Source organism: Schistocerca nitens, chromosome 5, assembly GCF_023898315.1.
Source record: "Schistocerca nitens isolate TAMUIC-IGC-003100 chromosome 5, iqSchNite1.1, whole genome shotgun sequence".
NCBI classification, from domain to species: domain Eukaryota; kingdom Metazoa; phylum Arthropoda; class Insecta; order Orthoptera; family Acrididae; genus Schistocerca; species Schistocerca nitens.
In genome coordinates this window covers 440,673,379-440,694,401 of record NC_064618.1, presented here as the reverse complement: position 1 = coordinate 440,694,401, position 21,023 = coordinate 440,673,379, and the positions used below count along the sequence as shown (strand labels likewise).

General features: G+C 44.5%; 1 protein-coding gene and 1 pseudogene across 1 annotated transcript in view; one reads left to right on the top strand and one right to left on the bottom strand.

The window, feature by feature from the left end:
- The window catches only part of LOC126260512 (uncharacterized), a 235,222-nt gene that overhangs the window by 181,043 nt on the left and 33,156 nt on the right, over window positions 1-21,023 (bottom strand). The window lies entirely within an intron of this gene.
- LOC126261089 (5S ribosomal RNA) lies at window positions 8,857-8,974 on the top strand (annotated as a pseudogene).

The following is a 21,023-nucleotide window of genomic DNA, read 5'->3' as shown; positions in this document are numbered from 1 at the left end:
CCACTTGCACGCTTAGAATAGCAGATTGACGGTGACGAACTTTAAACAGAACTTGATTAATTTTCACACACATTTATTAAAATAATAACAAGCATAAAAATTACTTAACTTGGTTCTGTATGCTATTTACAATTGACAATCTGAAGTTCCTTTGGTACTGGTACGTTAATCTTATTCTCACATATATCTCATACTTGACAAACGTGTCTATACATTTATCTTCATGGCTATGTACAGGAATATGGTAATCTTATTAGGAGCAGACTGAAACTTGATCATAGTCTGGTACAGACAAATGTAGACTGGTACAGACTGATGCAGACTAATGCCGACAGATGCAGACAAATGTAGACTGACTAATCGGAGGTCTGTACACTCTTTATAATACCTCGCGCGTTCATGAATCACTGCGCGAGTGTAATCCGCGAGGAGAAAAGGTTCTACGTTAGCAGCAATCTCATTGGCTGTGTTACATATTAATACGCGGATCGGCGGAAGCAGAATTTGGTCCGTCTTTATGGCAGCGCCATCTCGTAGTGCGGAGACGGACGAGTGCTGCGCCTGCGCTGTTGTGCTTAGCGGGGCGCGCTCTAGTGGGAAAGTTGTGTACGCGCTGACTACGCGGAACTATGTACACAACATATATATATTTTCTATATATTAAAAAATATACGCCTACCACCATAAGAACTTTTTGAGCGTTTTGGTAACAGCATTAAGCAACGACCCTATGTCCATCCGAACATTTATTAGTGTATAGTGTAAGAATTTGAAGTAAAATGGTGAAAAACCTTTCGTAATTTTTGATAACAACGTTAAACAACAATTTGTTTTTATACGGTAGTATAAAAAATGGTTCAAATGACTCCAAGCACTATGGGACTTACGTCTAAGGTCATGAGTCCCCAAGACTTAGAACTACTTAAACCTAACTAACCTAAGGACATCACACACATCCATGCCCGAGGCAGGATTCGAACCTGCGACCGTAACAGCTGCGCGGTACCGGACTGAAGCGCTTAGAACCGCTCGGCCCCAGCGGCCGGCTACAGTAGTATAGATAGGAAAAATATTCAGGTGTTCCCTGACTTCTGAGTTTTGAAATCTGTTAGCTCTTGTGCATCCATTTACCGCTCTTGGAAATCTCATTATTTGCTGCTTGTAGCCGGCCGCTTTGGCCGAGAATGCCGGCACGGTAGCTCAGCGTGTTCGGCCAGAGAAGCAGGTACCCTCTGTAATAAAACAACTGAGTGAACAGATCAACGAAGTGCCTGAACGAGAGTTATGGGACGTCCGCCTCGAAGAAATACAACGAGCAAAATGGAATAAAATGAGATCAACAAAGAAATAAAAATAAAAAAAGAAGCAGGGGATCGTGGGTTCGAATCCTGGCGTGGCACACATTTCGCCGGCACGGTAGCTCAGCGTGTTCGATCAGAGGGCTGCTCGCCCTCTCTCATAAAAAACTGAGTAAAGTAATCAAAGAAGCCGGCCGTTGTGAGCAAGCGGTTCTAGGCACTTCAGTCTGGAACCGCGCGAACGCTACGGTCGCAGGTTCGAGTCCTGCCTCGGGCATGGATGTGTGTGATGTCTTTAGGTTAGTTGGGTTTAAGTAGTTCTAAGTTCCAGGGGACTGATGACCTCAGATGTTAAGTCCCATAGTGCTTAGAGCCATTTGAACCATTTTGCTGTTTATAGTCGTTTTGCTGGCGTTTACTTATAACCCACAGTTCACTTCCGTAAGCAAGCGTCGAGACTTCATTCCTCGTTTTGCTAATTTCTTCTTTGTGCCTTCGTCATATTCGTACGTGACGCTGACGTCGCAACCTATGTTGCTAAAATGTTTGACCTCCTTTAATAGTCAATCACAAATTTTGTCCATAAGAGTATTTTCCAGTAAAGACCATTGATTTTGTCAAATTGTATTCTTCTCAATATTATCTAACTAATGTAGCCCCCTTTATAGGTCATCTTCATTCTCCAGCAGCAGTGTGCTGTCGTCTGCACATAAAAGACAATTCCCCTTTTAAAAATCTCCTTCGATTTCCTGATTGCGTCATCTAAATAAATGTTAAAAAGAGTGGATGAAATGTTGCATTCTTGTCTAACTCCTTTGTGGTTGCTGGCTGCGTTAGAGTACCATTTAAATCTAAAATTACAGTCGTGTGTTTGTACAGACCCTTTAAAAAATTTATTAGAGGTCGTGGCTGTCCTCTTTTCCTCATAATTCCCCACTGTTCTATCACAGTTGTCGAATGCCTTAACAAAAAGAATAAATGCTAAATGGGTTTCCCTATTAGAACACAGCTGTCCGACTTGAGGTTTTATTAAAGGCCAGTTACAGCGGTACACGCCAGTAAGCCGCAGAATGCGGTTTACGTTCTGCAGGAGGCAGAATCCATAGACGTAACAGTGAACGAAGCGGAATGTACAGTCGCACCTCGACAGCTGTGTTAAGCTGACGATGAACGGAGTTACATACCGTTTCTGACATACGCAACCTTATATCAGGAAGCAGACGCATTCCTATCTGCTGAGGGCACTCGAATAGCGTGGCTTCTCATTTCACGCCTTATGCTGCCGCTTCCAGGCGCACGATTCCGAGGCGGCAGCCTTGAGCAGCTCCGCGACGTCGCGCTTCGTAAGCCCCTTACTCCAGACTCGCTAATTGGCCGCCGCAGTAGCAGCGGCAGCAGCAGCTCGTTCCGGCCGCGGTGAGCCGTCTTCCTGGAACGGGTGACGCGAGTGACTCCAGCGGCTGACTCAGGGAGGGCGGGCGGTGAATGGGGAACGGGCAGCCTTTCGCTTCCTCCGCGCCGCGTTTACAAACAGTGCCGCTTCTGGAAACTCGGCGACGCGCCGTAGCTTGCTTGGAGAGCCGCGACGGGAACACAGTGCCAAGTGCCGCGGCAAACAGCGCTCGGTGTGTGCTCACCGCCTTGACCCGCTTCAGCCATTATCTCTCTCTGCGTAGCTGTCCGGATGCAGGTGCTTGCGGCTGCGTAAAACATTCTTGTAACCTAACCCCGAGCTTTTTCACAAACAACTTATATCTTACCAAGTAGGTATGTGAGGGTATTGTTTAACTTCAAGATAGGTAGATTACCATATAGAGCAGCTGCATTCAAACTTTCCCGGCCACGCAGCTCTTAAATAAATCTCTTCAGTTGGTGGAATCCCAAAAAGTATTTAACAAGAAAATTAATTTGTTGACATGCAAACTCTATATTACACGGAGTCTTTCATTGTTATAATTTTTATGAAGTACGAGAAGTAGTCGTAAAGTTTCAACTATTATCTCGAAAAAACTGAGTTGCGTAATTAATTTATGCTTGTTTGCAACTCTGTTTTCATACCTGGGCCGGTCTATGTGGCCGAGCGGCTCTAGGCGCTTCAAAAAAATGGTTCAAAAGGCTCTGAGCACTATGCGACTTAACTTCTGAAGTCATCAGTCGCCTAGAACTTAGAACTAATTAAACCTAACTAACCTAAGGACATCACACACTTCCATGCCCGAGGCAGGATTCGAACCTGCGACCGTAGCGGTCACACAGTTCCAGACTGAAGCGCCTAGAACTGCACGACCACACCGGCCGGCTCTAGGCGCTTCAGTCTGGAACCGCGCGACTTCTACGGCCGCATGTTCGAATCCTGCCTCGGACATGGATGGGTGTGATGTCATTAGGTTAGTAAGGTTTAAGTAGTTCTAAGTTCTAGGGGACTGATGACCACAGATGTTGAGTCCCATAGTACTCACAGCCATTATTTTTTCATACCTGGTACACACGGAGTCCCTCAGCGTTCGGTAGTAGATCCTATACCATTTCCACTGAACGTGAAAGACGTGTCATCTGTTTCGTCCTACTGAAAATACCACATGTAAGCTGATGAACTCCAGTTGTATGGAAGTAAAAAATCAGTAAACTTGAAGACAACAATCGAGACTCTCAATACCGACTTGTGTGCACTATCAAAATTGGCGCAGGATATGGGGCTCAAGCTCAACTCACCCAAAAAACCCACGGGGTACTAGTTGGCCATTCTAGGCTCATTATCCCGAAATATGGGCAAACCCTACTATCTTTAAACCCTAAATGGGACAAAATGGTTCAAATGGCTCTGAGCACTATGGGACTTAACTTCTGAGGTCATCAGTCCCCTAGAACTTAGAACTACTTAAACCTAACTAACATAAGGACATCACACACATCCTTGCCCGAGGCAGGATTCGAACCTGCGACCGTAGCGGTCGCGCGGCTCCAGACTGTAGCGCCTAGAAACGCTCGGCCACTGCGGCCGATTAAATAGGACAATTAATATCAACTTCACTTCCACAGAAAACAGTCTGAGAGTAATAATAACCAAAAATCTAAATTGAACTGAGCAAGTAACTACACTGTGCAATAAGATACCAGCATGTCTCCGTGTCCTACAGAAATACAAGAAGTTCTTCCCTCTTGAGCTGAAAAATAAACTTGTACCAACATTTATACTTCCAACTATTGACGACAGCGTTGCTATTCTGCAAGCCCTTTCTCAGGATAGCTCACGATGCTTCGACCTGGTTATGAATGCTTGTGTTCGTTACATTTGTGATGTTCTACTCTTTGATCATATATCACCATCATAAACACACCTATCTTGGCTGCATGCTGACAAGCGCAGAGACTTCTATACCCTCTGCTTCTCTGCTGTACAGATTTTTAGAAAAATTCGCCCTCTGTTAACTACTTGTGTTTTGTGTCCGATAACTAGAGCAAATAAAAATCTTTTATACTCAGACTTGATTTACATTACGAGATCCTTCAAAATTTCCTCCAACTTTACCATGATTAGGCGAACCACTAGTAATAAATAGAACCTGCTGCACACCTGAACTTGTTGTTTCAAATGGCTCTGAGCACTATGGGACTTAACATCTCAGGTCATCAGTCCCCTAGAACTTAGAACTACTTAAACCTAACTAACCTAAGGACATCACACACATCCTTGCCCGAGGCAGGATTCGAACCTGCGACCGTAGCGGTCGCGCGGTTCCAGACTGAAGCGCCTAGAACCGCTCGGCCACCAGCGGCCCTGAACTTGTTGTTCTCACTATGATGGTATCATCGTCGCGTACAGTGGCCAGATTCAACGATCATTCTCTTATTATTCAGTGAAGGTAACGCACACTGCACTCGCCCGTCTTGTTTGATTATAAGTCTGTTCATCGACTAGGGAGAGCTGTGTCGATTTTTCCTAGTATTATTAGTTTGTTGCGTGTTGTTTCATTACTATTTGGCTAACGACCTTGCAACAACATGATACAGCCGCGTCATAGCATAATACTGGTGAAGGGTCATTGCCCACAAACAAATTATAAATTTTCAGCATTTAAAATAAATGACTTAGACTCATTTATCAAGACATTTACATTAAAGTATTTTAGTTATGGATAATAAAATCAAACGTGTAAAGCTTCCATGTTTTCCAGTCCAAATCCCGGCTTGATACATCTCTTGCCACTAGCCTCTCCGTGCAAGTCTGTGTCTCGTTTCCCAATCTAATTCCTTCCGTATCACCTGAATTAATTCGAATACGTTCCTCAACCCTTATTTTACGTTTATTTATATTCATCTCAGCACCTATTTTCAAGACACTATCCATTCCATTCACCTTATCTACCATCTCCTTTGCCGTATTTTAACAGAAATCCAATTTCATTGGCAAAAGTTAAAATTTTTATTTCTTCTCCCTGAACTTTGTTTACCTTTACAGTTTTCCCGATGGTTTCTTTCAACAACGAACGAAAAGATCTAGGATTGTTTCATGCCGGACAACGCAAGCCAACACACACTGTAAATGGCATATGACAGTATTACTAGGTGTTTCTGATGGCAGTTCTCTGAGAAAAAGATTGCAATATATTGTCGATATACCTCTCAGAAATTAGTATTACTTGGTCTTTCTGATGGTAGTTCCCTGAGAAAAAGATTGCAACATATTGTCGATGTGCCTTTCAGACGCTATAGTTTGACGGAAAAAGATTGGTTCAGTAAAATAACTGCTCGCCACACTCGTCCTTCCACATCATGCAGAAGCTCTGGAGGTAACTGCTGAGGATTGTCGGATTGTTCAGCGAGTTTTTACCCTGGTAAGTGCAGCTATGCTTTATCAAGTAAAAGAGAGGAGCTCTGTATCAGCTTCTCCATACTGCACGTGACTGCATTAGCGAGTTGCAATACGGGCCCACCTGAATTGGTCAGTTATTGCCCTACCATTACTTTGTAACGTTTCAATCTACACTACTGGCCATTCAACTTGCTACACCAGGAAGAAATGCAGATGATAAATGGGTATTCATTGGACAAATATATTATACTAGAATTCACAAATGGTTCAAATGGCTCTGAGCACTATGGGACTTAACTTCTAAGGTCATCAGTCCCCTAGAACTTAGAACTACTTAAACCTAACTAACCTAAGTACATCACACATATCCATGCCCGAGGCAGGATTCGAACCTGCGACCGTAGCGGTCGCGCGGTTCCAGACTGTAGCGCCTTTAACCGCTTGGCCACCCCGGCCGGCCTAGAACTGACATGTGATTACATTTTCACGTAGTTTGGGTGCATAGATCCTGAGAAATCAGTACCCAGAACAACCATCTCTGGCCGTAATAACGGCCTTGATACGCCTGAGCATTGAGTCAAACAGAGCTTGGATGGCGTGTACAGGTACAGCTGCCCATGCAGCTTCAACACGATACCACAGGTCATCAAGAGTAGTGACTGGCGTATTGTGACGAGCCAGTTGCTCAGCCACCATTGACCAGACGTTTTTAATTGGTGAGAGATCTGGAGAATGTGCTGGCCAGGGCAGCAGTCGAACATTTTCTGTACCCAGAAAGGCCCGTACAGGACCTGGAACACGCGGTCGTGCATTATCCTGCTGAAATGCAGGGTTGCACAGGGATCGAATGAAGGGTAGAGCCACGGGTCGTAACACATCTGAAATGTAACGTCCACTGTTCAGAGCGCCGTCAATGCGAACCAGAGGTGACCGAGACGTGTAACCAAGGGCACCCCATACCATCACGCCGGGTGATACGCCAGTATAGCGATAACGAATACACGCTTCCAATGTGCGTTCACTGCGATGTCGCCAAACACGGATGCGACCGTCATGATGCTGTAAACAGAACCTGGATTCATCCGAAAAAACGACGTTTTGCCATTCGTGCGCCCCGGTTCGTGGTTGAGTACACCATCGCAGGCGCTCCTGTCTGTGATGCAGCGTGAAGGGTAACCGCAGCCATGATCTCCCGAGCTGATAGTCCATGCTGCTCCAAACTTCGTCGAACTGTTCGTGCAGATGGTTGTTGTCTTGAAAACGTCCCCATCTGTTGACTTAGGAATCGAGACGTGGCTGCACGATCCATTACAGCCATGCTGATAAGATGCCTGTCATCTCGACTGCTAGTGATACGAGGCCGTTGGGATCCAGCACGGCGTTCCGTATTACCCTCCTGAACCCACCTATTCCATATTCTGCTAACAGTCATTGGATCTCGGCCAACGCGAGCAGTAGTGTCGCGATACGATAAACCGCAATCACGATAGGCTACAATCCGACCTTTATCGAAGTCGGAAACGTGATGGTACGCATTTCTCCTCCTTACACGAGGCATCACAAAAACGTCTCACTAGGCAATGCGGTCAACTGCTGTTTGTGTATGAGAAATCGGTTGGAAAATTTGCTCATGTCAGCACGTTGTAGGTGTCGCCACCGGCGCCAGCCTTGTGTGAATGCTCTGAAAAGCTAATCATTTGCATATCACAGCATCTTCTTACTGTCGGATACATTTGGAGTGTGCAGCACGTCATCTTTGTGGTGTAGCAATTTTAATGGCCAGTAGTGTATGATCAGATGCTACTGACACACCAGTCTAAAGTACTAAATGGTGTGACTGTTTACTTGGACTTTGTTACTAGACGGTTCCTAACACGTCTGATTCAGCTTAAACTGATACGCCATCCAGCAAAGCCAAAGGGACGAGCCATGGTGTGTGCAGCAATTTGAGCGTGACTTCTGTCTCACCGGTACTGGTGTCTGCGCAACTCCGGACACGGTTCTTGAATCATACGTGGATGACCCCGTACCTAAGCGTTACACAAATAATAGGAAAATTGGCTAAGGTCTAGATCGAGGGCAGCGCCAATCATAGCGGCACGTCTTTAATGCTCAAACGTTGGCAACGCGTCAGTTCCAAGCAGGCAACTGAATAATACTTTCGTCTAATCAATGACAGGCAAAAAAAGAGACAATGTATTTCTACAAGCAGGAATGAAATATATAATCTTGATTGTCACAAATTTTTGGCTTTTTTAAATACACTTTAAGACAAAAAACTCACCACCAAGGTATTGTCCGAACGGGACAGAAATCGGTAGATGTGATGTACGTGTACAGACAAACAAATGATAAGAATTTCAGAAAAATTGGGTGATTTATTCAAGAGAACGCGTTGGTCGACAGCTGGCCCTTATACAAGGAGTTATTCCGCTTGGCATTGATTGACAGAGATGTTGGCTGTCCTCCTGAGGGATATCGTGCCCAAATCTCTCCAACAGGCGCGCTACATCGCCAAAATACCTAGCTGCCAGGAGGGCCCTGCCCATAATGCTCCGAACGTTCTCAGTGGATAGATCCGGCACCTCGCTGGCCAATGTAGGGTTCAGCAAGCATGCAGACGAGCTTAGAAACTATCGCCGTGTGCGGGCGGGCTGTACCTTGCTGCAATGTGAGCCCAGGATGGCTTGCCATGAAGGGCAACAAAATGGAGCGTAGAATATAGTCGGCGTATCGCTGTGCTGTGGCAACGGCCTTGCCGCAGTGGATACACCGGTTCCCGTCAGATCACCGAAGTTAAGCGCTATCGGGCGTGGCCGGCATTTGGATGGGTGACCATCTGGGCCGCCATGCGCTGTTGCCATTTTTCGGGGTGCACTCAGCCTCGTGATGCCAATTGAGGAGCTCCTCGACCGAATATTAGCGGCTCCGGTCAAAGAAAACCGTCATAACGACCAGGAGAGCGGTGTGCTGACAACATGCCCCTCCTATCCGCATCCTCAACTGAGGATGATACGGCGGTCGGATGGTCCCGATGGGCCACTTGTGGCCTGAAGACGGAGTGCTGTTGTGCTGTAATGGTGCCGTGGGTGACAACCAAAAGGTCCTTCTATGAAAAGAGATAGCATCCCTGAACATCAGTCCTGGTTGTTGGGCCAAATGATGGCTGACAGTCAGGGTGGTAACCAACCACTGTCCAGGGCTTCTCCATATAAGTCTTCACTGTTCATTGGGGCACAATTGGATGTGGGACTCATCACTGAAGACAATTCTACTCCAGGCCCAAGACGTGTTCGGAGATGCCCCAGACAGCAGTGTGATACCAACTTGACTGTTGCCCGCCATACAGCCTGACGACTAGGAGTAATGGTCTGGGGTACCACTTCTTTTCACAGCAGGCCCCGTTTGGTTGTCATCAGCGGCACCTTTACAGTACATCGGTACGTCGACGATGTTCTACCCTCCATTTCGTTGGGCTTCATGGCAAGCCATCCTAGGCTTACATTTCAGTAAGATAATGCTCACCTACACACCGCGAGAGTTTGTATTGCTTGTCTTTGTGATTGCCAAACCCTACCTTGGCCAGCAATGTCGCCGGTTTTCTCCCCAACTGAGAACTTTCGGAGCAGTATAGGCAGGGCCCTCCAACCAGCTCGGGATTTTGACGATCTAACACGCCAATGGACAGAATCTGACATGATACCTGCGGAGGACGTCCAACAACTGTCACTCAATGTCAAGTCGAATAACCGCTCGAATAAGGACTACAGGTGGACCAGAGCGTTAATGAATTGCTCAATTTGTGAAGCTCTTTCTCTGGAATAAAATTGGATGAATAAATCATCCAGTTTTTCTGAAATCGTAATCATTTGTTTGTCTGTACACGCACATCACATCTACCGATTTACCTCCTGTGGTATCAACGTTCGATACCACACTTGTTAGGGGTTGCAATTATCGACCGCGGTTCGTATTAGTTTCGTTGGACCCGCGAGTCGCGACCAGCGCCGCTAGCACCGCTCCGCGGCTTATCAAGTTTCTAGCGAGCTCTCGTCCACTCTTGCTCCTCGGGGCGTCAAGTAGTAAAGTAGCATAGCCTTCAGCTGATAGGAAGCAGCCTCTAACAAGGCGCTTAGTAACGTATGGCCTAAGTGAGGCCTCTATAACTATCTGTTTATAATTATATGTATGCAACCAAGAAGAACCCTGTACAACCAGTTAAGTACAATACATATTATATTTTTTACCATCGACTTCTAATTATTTTAGTCGTTGCAGATCCAACCATGCAGCCAGCACCTTATCGACGGTACTGACAAACCTGCTGTGATTTATGTTTCTATTTAGCATTGGCCACCAGTCAACACTGGCGACGACTGGTTCGTCATCAACATAACACCTCATATTCGGATAACTCCTTCATGATGACTTTTTTTATTTTTATTAGCGTGTATGTCGCGATTTCCGAGGTGGAGCTTACGGTGGGGCCTAAAAGGACAGCTTAAATCTGCGAGTGAAATGGGCATCAATAAATTTTATAATCTTAAATGGCACAAATATTTGGCTGTTTTCTCCGAATATGTTGCGATTTCCAAGGCGGTGGTTAGGGTGGGACCTGAGAACACTGTTTTATTTCCGAATACATAACGGATTTCCCATCTCTATTGACGTAAGATTGTGGCAATATTTCTTCGCCTCCTGCTCCCAAACAAGTCCTCTACCTGCTATTCTCTTATTAGGTGTTGGATGTAAAATATAAGTTTACTTACGAACGGAAGTTCGTTTCACAGTCAGGAAGGATCAGCGTGCTGCTGAAGGACCAAGAAATACTGAGACATTTAAAGGTAAAATTTACGTGAGGGCAGCTAATTTAAATCATTCAGGTTCTCCCTCTTTGAAGCTGCCGCTTTCCAAAGTCTCACAGTTCTCACTAAGTGGTCCCTTGGTCAGTCGGAGAAAGACAAGGGCGTAGTATCTCTAAACAATACCTGCCTAGCAATATCGTAAGTAATTATGACTGTAGACCAGTTCACATATAAAAAAAGATCTAGGGCGTTAGAACCAAATTTCGATTAATAAATGCAAGCACTCCGTCTTCAGGCCACAAGTGGCCATCGGGACCATCCGACCGCCGTGTCATCCTCAGATGAGAATGCGGATAGGAGGGGCCTGTGGTCAGCACACCGCTCTCCCGGTCGTTACGATGGTTTTCTGTGGCCGGAGCCTCTACCATTCGGTCGAGTAGCTCCTCAAGTGGCATCACGAGGCTGCGTGCACCCCGAAAAACGGCAACAGCGCATGGCGGCCCGGATGTCACCAATCCAAGTGCCGGCCACACCCGGCAGAGCTGAACTTCGGTGATCTGACGGGAACAGATGTAGCCACTGCGGCAAGGCCGTTGCCCTCGATTAATAAATAGCCCTCGTATATTAGCAGGAGATCCGAGTTCACATCCCGGTCCAGCACAAATTTTTATTTGCCATGATAAATGAAAAATATCGTGTTTAGGATATTGTTTCATTTATTTACTTAATTTCAAAGTTTCTACGGATATTCCTAGGCCTACAGTACACCCACGCCTCGCCAGTCAACCAGTTCCTCACGTGGCGATATAACCATACACCATTCTTTGGATATAGTACTAAGAAGAAAGAGAAGAAAATATGACTGACAATAAAAATTTCAATAGGGCCAAGAGGCGAGATACAGTGATCTAAATGGTGTCGATGATATAAACATCAATCTTGAGTATGTCAAGAGATTTTATTGGGAATACAGTTGTGTCCAACATAATCTGTTTTCTTACTGGACACCAAATCTTTATTTTTAAAACGTTCAAATGTATGTGAATTCTTAAGGGAGCAAACTGCTGAGGTCATCGGTCCCTAGACTTACACACTACTTATACTAACTTATGCTACGAACAACACATACACACACCCATGCCTGAGGGAGGACTCGAACCTCCGGAGATAGCGGCCGCGCAATCAGTGACATGGCGCCTCTAACCGCGCGGCCACTCCGTGCGGCTCTTTATTTTTAAGCAACACAAAGTTTACCAGGAAATCCAACAGAAACTACAAATACGTTCAGAAATTGGAAAAAAATATACAAAAGCCGCTCCTCAACACACTGATCAGATCCACCTGGTATGACATAATTAATGGGAAAATTCCAACCGTAGAGAAGCTTCACGAAAGTGGCTTACATTCCTTCATGTACATCTATACTCCGCAAACCATCTTACGGTGCCTGCCAGAGGATACTTCGGGTACCACTGTCACTTCCCCCATCTTTCCCGTTCCAGTCGCGAGGAATTCGCAGGCATTGTTGGTAAGCTTCAGTGTGAGTTCAAACCTCTCTGATTTTACCGTCAATTTTTTCCGCATAACTTTTTTAGCATCTTACGCTCTCAGAATTTTGGCTGTTATCCGTAGCAGAACGCCTCTCTTGTAGCGTCTGCTACTGTAGTTGGCTGAGCATCACTGCGACGCTTTCGCCTTTACTAAATGAACCTGTGACCACATAGTGTTCTCTGGATCTTCTCTATTTCCTCTGTCAATCCCGCGTGGTACGAACACCAGATGACGAGCAATATTCATGCTTTGCTCCAACGAGACTTTTGTAGCTTTCTGGCAGATTAAAGCTGTGTGCCGGACCGAACCTCGAACTGAGATACTGGCAGAAGTAAAGCTGTGAGGAGGGGGCGTGAGTCGTGCTTCCGTAGCTCAGGTGGTAGACCACTTGCCGCGAAAGGCAAACGTCCCGAGTTCGAGTCTCGGTCCGGCACATAGTATTAACCTGCTAGGAAGTTTCATATAAGCGCACACTCCGCTGCAGAGTGAAAATCTCATTCTGGAGAATTTTGTAAGCTGACTCAGTCAGCGGACTACACTTCTGTATCATTCTTCCAATGAATCTCACTCTTGCACCTATCTTACCTACTATTTGTTCCATTTCAGATCGCTCCTCGGTCACAGTATTAGATATTTCAAGGATGTAACTGCTTCCAGTTATTGCTCTGCAACCATTTAATCATGCGATAATAGGTGCTTCTGCATATTTATTTATTTTGAGGATCAACTGTCAGATCCAGCACTAAACGTCGATCCTCTGCCGGTCTTCCTGCATTTTAGTACAAATTTCAAGCGTTGTGACATCTCTGAATAGAACAGCATCAACCGTGAAAAGCCTCATGGAACTTCGACGTCATCCACTAGGTCATTTATGGTCCTATAACACTCCCTTGGTGTACGCCAGACGTTACTTGTACGGCAGAAGAGTCCTCGCCGTTGAGAATGACATGCCTTGTTTTGGTAGCTAGAAATTCTTCAGTCCAATAACGCTGCTGGTCTGATATTCCGTACGCTCTTATTCTGTTCATTAGGCGACAATGCAGAACTGTATTTAACGCCTTCCAGAAGTCAAGTAACGCAACATTCTACCTTAGCGCCGGTATTTCAATAAAGCTAATTAAAGAACATATTAAGCTATCTGTGTAACCAGTCGTTTATCAGTGGAATATTTCCTGAATGGTTAAAATATGCTGAAGCTAAGCCACTGTTTAAGAAGGGAGATAAAGAAATAGCATCAAATTTCCGTCCAATTTCACTTTTTCCAGCATTCTCAAAAATTTTAGAAAAAGTAATGTGCAATCGGCTTTATAACCATCTTATCTCAAATAACATACTGTCAAAGTCACAGTTCGGATTTCTAAAGGGTTCTGATATTGAGAAGGCTATCTACACTTACAGTGAAAAATGTGCTTAATTCATTAGATAAATTGCAGGCAACTGGTATATTTTGTGATCTGTCAAAGTCATTTGACTGTATAAATCACAATATCCTTTTAAGTAAATTAGAATATTATAGTGTAACAGGAAATGGGCTCCAGCGTCGTGTGCACACGCCGCTGGAGCGCATTATGCTTACTACCTGAGCCCCTATCTTACTGTTACTCACTCCTGTGAACGGGAATGCGTTATGCAGATCTTTGTGCCTCTCGCGTCCATCTAGAAAAGGTAACATGAAGATGCCTAAATGCGAAACGGGTCGTTGAAAAATAAAAAAAAAAATAAAATTGCAACCAAGACTATTTTTAACCAATACTCTAAATATGATGTTAGGTTTGTAGTTTGCTTGTTTATTTCGTAGGTGGAGAGTTGATACAAATGTCTTTTGAAGATTTGGTCGGAGAGAGTTATGTTTAAATATTGATCCATCGTCTTCAGGTCCGATGTTAGTGTCGCTCCAGCTTTCCTAAATCTGAGCCATCAGAGAAATATCATCAGCGAAAATAAATTTCCTGGACTTTGTTTCCAGAAGGCCATGTCTATACAAATCAAAAAGGAGTGGGGCCGAAACAGAACCTTGTGGGATAGCATCATTTATTTTGTGAACTCTGCTTTTGTATTTCTCTGAGAACACTTGGAACTATGTATTGTTTAGGACGTTTCCAAGTATAGTTGTTAGTTTTCGTCACCGAATGACACTGACGAATTTGAGAAGGAGTTTCTCGCGCCAGACTGCAGCTAAATTAAAGAAGACCCCATGTTTATCATTTCCTTCTCAAAGCTGTTTTCGATATGCTTCTACTAGCAGAAGTTCCTCACATCTTCTTCCTGGTCTAAGCCCAGCTTGCGTTTGTTGTTGGCTGAACAGATTCCCACCAGGAGCTTTGGACGTGACGCTAAGGAGAGCAATGGGGCGATAGATTCCAACGTTGAGTAGATCTTTGTTTGTCTTTAGTGCAGCTATGATCGTAGTTTTCTCGAACAGAGGTGGGAAGTTATTCAGCCTTTTAGTAGTAGTACGACCACAGTGCAACAGAAACTCAGACATCGAAGTCAGAGCTTCTCTTTGTTTAGTTGGTTGGTTGGTTGTTTTGGGGGAAGAGACCAAACTGCGAGGTCATCGGTCTCATCGGTTTAGAGAAGGACGGGGAAGGAAATCGGCCGTGCCCTTTCGAAGGAACCATCCCGGCATTTGCCTGGAGCGATTTAGGGATATCACGGAAAACCTAAATCAGGATGGCCGGACGCGGGATTGAAACGTCGTCCTCCCGAATGCGAGTCCAGTGTGCTAACCACTGCGCCACCTCGCTCGGTCTCTTTGTTTAGTACTCGCTGTATCCGGCCGCTCGTTGCTGTGGCTCAGTTTGGTTACATGGAAAAGAAAGAAAAGGTAAAGCACGCGTTGCTAATATGTATGGTAACTGGATATACATCCTAATCTCCTTCTCCCCCTTGCCTCTGTCCATCTCCTCCTCCACCTCTCTTTGTTCATCTCCTCCTCCTTTCGCTTCTCTCTGTCCATCATCTTCTCTCCCCTCTCTTTGTTCATTTTCTGCCTCCCCCCCTCTCTCACTCTCTCTCTCTCTCTCTCCCTCTCTCTCTCTCCATCTCCTCCTGCCCCCTCCCCCTGCCCCACTCTCTATATCGATTTCCTTCCACCCCTCTGTCCATCTCCTCTTCCCCCTCCCCCTCTCTGATCTTGAGGCTTGGTTATTGTTACTGCAAATTCAGATTCTATAATAATATTCCAATCAAAAGGCGATAAGCCAGAAACATAGCTAGTTTTCGTAGACCCATCATACAGATGTGATGCGAGACTGCAGCTGATCGATAACTCGTAGAAAAAGGATACGAACACCCGCAATTCTTCCTAAAAATATTATTTAAGCAGCCAGTTTCGACGCTTCATTAGTGTCATCTTCAGGCTCCTATACGAAAAATGAATGAGACATCTAAAGACTGGCGCACACAGAATAGGTACCAAATATACTGAAGTAACAAAAGTCATAGGACACCTTCTAATATCGTATCGGCGTGGTGCAGCAACTCGACGTGGAATAGACTCAGATAGTCGTTGGAAGCCCCCTGAAGAAATACTGAGTCATGCTGCCTCTTCGTGATGCTAGGGCAGGATTTTGTGCACGAACTGACCTCTCTAATGGTTCAAATGGCTCTGAGCACTACGGGACTTAACACATGAGGTCATCAGTCCCCTAGAACGTAGAACTACTTAAACCTAACTAACCTAAGGACATCACACACATCCATGCCCGAGACAGGATTCGAACCTGCGACCGTAGCGGTTGCGCGGTTCCAGACTGAAGCGCCTAGAACCGCTCGGCCACAACGGCCGGCGAACTGACCTCTCGATTATGTCGCGCGACTTGCGTGGCCAAATGATTCGCTCGAACTGTCGTGAATGTTCTTCAAATCAGTCGAGAAAAATTGTGGCCCGGTGACATGGCAAATTTTCAGCCATAAAAATCCCGCCGTTGTTTTGTCAATGATCGGTTCAGTTGGACCAAAGGACCCAGTCATTCCATGTAAACGCAGCTCTCACCATTAAGGAGAATTACAGGGAATAACAACATTAATGTGCTAATAGTAAACTGCAGGAGCGTCTATAGAAAGGTCCCAGAACTGCTCTCATTAATAAACGGTCACAACGCCCATATTGTACTAGGGACAGAAAGTTGACTGAAACCAGACGTAAGCAGTAATGAAATCCTAAACTCAGATTGGAATGTATACCGCAGAGACAGGCTGGACAGTGAAGGGGGAGGCGTGTTTACAGCGATAAGAAGTGCAATAGTATCGAAGGAAATTGACGGAGATCCGAAATGTGAAATGATTTGGGTGAAGGTCACGGTTAAAGCAGGCTCAGACATGGTAATTGGATGTCTCTATAGGCCCCCTGGCTCAGCAGCTGTTGTGGCTGAGCACCTGAAGGATACTTTGGAAAATATTTCGACTAGATTTCCCCACCATGTTATAGTTCTGGGTGGAGATTTTAATTTGCCAAATATTGACTGGGAGACTCAAACGTTCATAACGGGTGGCAGGGACAAAGAATCCAGTGAAATTTTTTTAAGTGCTTTATCTGAAAACTACCTTGAGCAGTTAAACAGAGAACCGACTCGTGGCGATAACATATTAGACCTTCTGGTGACAAACAGTCCCGAACTATTTGAAACAGTTAACGCAGAACAGGGAATCAGCGATCATAAAGCGGTTACGGCATCGTTGATTTCAGCCGTAAATAGAAATATTAAAAAAGGTAGGAAGATTTTTCTGTTTAGCAAAAGTGACAAAAAGCAGATTACAGAGTACCTGACGGCTCAACACAAAAGTTTTTTCTCAAGTACAAATAGTGTTGAGGATCAGTGGACAAAGTTCAAAACCATCGTACAATATGCGTTAGATGAGTATGTGCCAAGCAAGATCGTAAGAGATGGAAAAGAGCCACCGTGGTACAACAACCGAGTTAGAAAACTGCTGCGGAAGCAAAGGGAACTTCACAGCAAACATAAACATAGCCAAAGCCTTGCAGACAAACAAAAATTACGCGAAGCGAAATTAAGCGTGAGGAGGGCTATGCGAGAGGCGTTCAATGAATTCGAAAGTAAAGTTCTATGTACTGACTTGGCAGAAAATCCTAAGAAATTTTGGTCTTATGTCAAAGCGGTAGGTGGATCAAAACAAATGTCCAGACACTCTGTGACCAAAATGGTACTGAAACAGAGGATGACAGACTAAAGGCCGAAATACTAAATGTCCTTTTCCAAAGCTGTTTCACAGAGGAAGACTGCACTGTAGTTCCTTCTCTAGATTGTCGCACAGATGACAAAATGGTAGATATCGAAATAGACGACAGAGGGATAGAGAAACAATTAAAATCGCTCAAAAGAGGAAAGGCCGCTGGACCTGATGGGATACCAGTTCGATTTTACACAGAGTACGCGAAGGAACGTGCCCCCCTTCTTGCAGCGGTGTACCGTAGGTCTCTAGAAGAGCGTAACGTTCCAAAGGATTGGAAAAGGGCACAGGTCATCCCCGTTTTCAAGAAGGGACGTCGAACAGATGTGCAGAACTATAGACCTATATCTCTAACGTCGATCAATTGTAGAATCTTGGAACACGTATTATGTTCGAGTATAATGACTTTTCTGGAGACTAGACATCTACTCCGTAGGAATCAGCATGGGTTTCGAAAAAGACGGTCGTGTGAAACCCAGCTCGCGCTATTCGTCCACGAGACTCAGAGGGCCATAGACACCGGTTCACAGGTAGATGCCGTGTTTCTTGACTTCCGCAAGGCGTTCGATACAGTTCCCCACAGTCGTTTAATGAACAAAGTAAGAGCATATGGACTATCAGACCAATTGTGTGATTGGATTGAGCAGTTCCTAGATAACAGAACGCAGCATGTCATTCTCAATGGAGAGAAGTCTTCCGAAGTAAGAGTCATTTCAGGTGTGCCGCAGGGGAGTGTCATAGGACCGTTGCTATTCACAATATACATAAATGACCTGGTGGATGACATCGGAAGTTCACTGAGGCTTTTTGCAGATGATGCTGTGGTGTATCGAGAGGTTGTAACAATGGAAAATTGTACTGAAATGCAGGAGGATCTGCAGCGAATTGACGCATGGTGCAGGGAATGGCAATTGAATCTCAATGTAGACAAGTGTAATGTGCTGCGAATACATAGAAAGATAGATCCCTTATCATTTAGCTACAAAATAGCAGGCCAGCAACTGGAAGCAGTTAATTCCATAAATTATCTGGGAGTACGCATTAGGAGTGATTTAAAATGGAGTGATCATATAAAGTTGATCGTCGGTAAAGCAGATGCCAGACTGAGATTAATTGGAAGAATCCTAAGGAAGTGCAATCCGAAAACAAAGGAAGTAGATTACAGTACGCTTGTTCGCCCACTGCTTGAATACTGCTCAGCAATGTGGGATCCGTACCAGATAGGGTTGATAGAAGAGATAGAGAAGATCCAACGGAGAGCAGCGCGCTTCGTTACAGGATCATTTTGTAATCGCGAAAGCGTTACGGAGATGATAGATAAACTCCAGTGGAAGGCTCTGCAGGAGAGACTCTCAGTAGCTCGGTACGGGCTTTTGTTAAAGTTTCGAGAACATACCTTCACCGAAGAGTCAAGTAATATATTGCTCCCTCCTACGTATATCTCGCGAAGAGACCATGAGGATAAAATCAGAGAGATTAGAGCCCACACAGATGCATACCGACAATCCTTCTTTCCACGAACAATACGAGACTGGAATAGAAGGGAGAACCGATAGAGGTACTCACACACACCGTCAGGTGGCTTGCGAAGTATGGATGTAGATGTAGTAGATGTAGAAGGAGCCACCATCAGCTTGCGCAGTTCCTCGTTGACAGCTTGTGTCCATGGCTTCGTGGAGTCTGCCCCACACTCGAACCATACCATCAGCTCGTATCAACTGAAATCGGCAGTCATCTGACGAGGTCACGGTTTTCCAGTAGTCTAGGGTCCGACTGATAAGGTCACGAACCCAGGAGAGGCGCTGCAGGCGATGTCGTGCTGTTAGCAAAGCCACTCGCGTCGGTCGTCTGCTGCCATAGCCCATTAATGCCAGATTTCGCCGCACTGTCCTAACGGATACGTGCGTCATACAGGGTGGTCCATCGATAGTGACCGGGCTAAATATCTGAGGAAATAAGCATCAAACGAAAAATCTTCAAAGAACGCAACTAGTCTAGATTGAAGGGGGAAACCAGATGGCGCTATGGTTGAAATTTCGTGAAAGCAATTATGTCAGATGAACAGTGATATTTTATGGTTGCATCTGCTTGTTGACAATTCTGTCAACTATGCTGTTGGGTTACGTTGAGTGGACATAATTCAATACATATATAATACAAACAGAGAAAAAATTTAAGTAACTCCACACCGCAGATATCCATCCAATACAACCCAATAACATCGCTGACAAAACTTTCAACAAGCGGATGTAACCATACAATATCGCTGATCATCTACATAATTGCTGTTATGAAATATCAGGTGGAAATTAAGTTTATTTCTTACCATTATTAATTAATTTATAAGATGTGCTATAACAGATAACCTGATGACGGCTATATAACTGAAACCAGCCTACAGTTCAATTAAAAACAATATTCATAGCAGCGTGGCTGGTTATACAAAATTTATTATGTCCATGTACATAGTTGTTTAAAATAATTAATGTCCGTCTCAATGTTTAATAAGGTCTAGCTTAAAATTTTAGGTAAATCGGTCAAGTAATTTTTTAAGAGTTTGGTAACAATGTTTCTCTTTTATATATAACATACACATTTACATATTATGTATGTATATTAAAAAATATACAGATATTCGTCCGAATGTTCATTAGAGCTTCGTGTAAAAATTGGAAGTAAAACGGTGAAGAATTTTGAGAAATTTGGTAGCAACATTTCCCTTTATATATTGCCTGTTTGTGTATAAATTATACATATTATAAATAGGTATATAAAGACAAGCACGTATTCGAATACAACGTTGAGGCAAAATTTAAATCAATAGACCGATTACTTTTATAGTTTTGCGATCACAACCATAGGTAGGATGACTCTTTAGACATAAAGAAGATGTGTTTTTGTATGAATGGCTAGCATCGAGGTACCACTCGGCCTTTCAAGCGTGCAAGAGACCCAGTAGGATCTGTGCATGGCCAGTGGCCTGTAAACTGCGCTTTTTCTACCGACAGCCGGCCGGAACCGCTATGACACCTGCCCCGAAAACCAGTGATCGTTGTCGATGGGCAAACGTCACGGTATCGCGAAGTCTTTGGGAACGACGTTGTATTTCGAAACAAACGTCGATCTCTTGTTTATTTAATTTCTTGTCCAATGATACGCCATTGGCGTTATTTATTTCAGCTTTTCGGAATATGTTTCATGCGTGTCTCAGCCTGTTGTAAGAAAATTTACACCATCAAAATTGCAAATCCCTTTTCCACTTCCGTTTATGTTAGACAAGTACAAAATGTCACAACATACTTCTTCGGCTGAACATTGTGAAAGTTAACTCTTTGCTAAGCTTTCCTCAGAGGCATCGTTTGA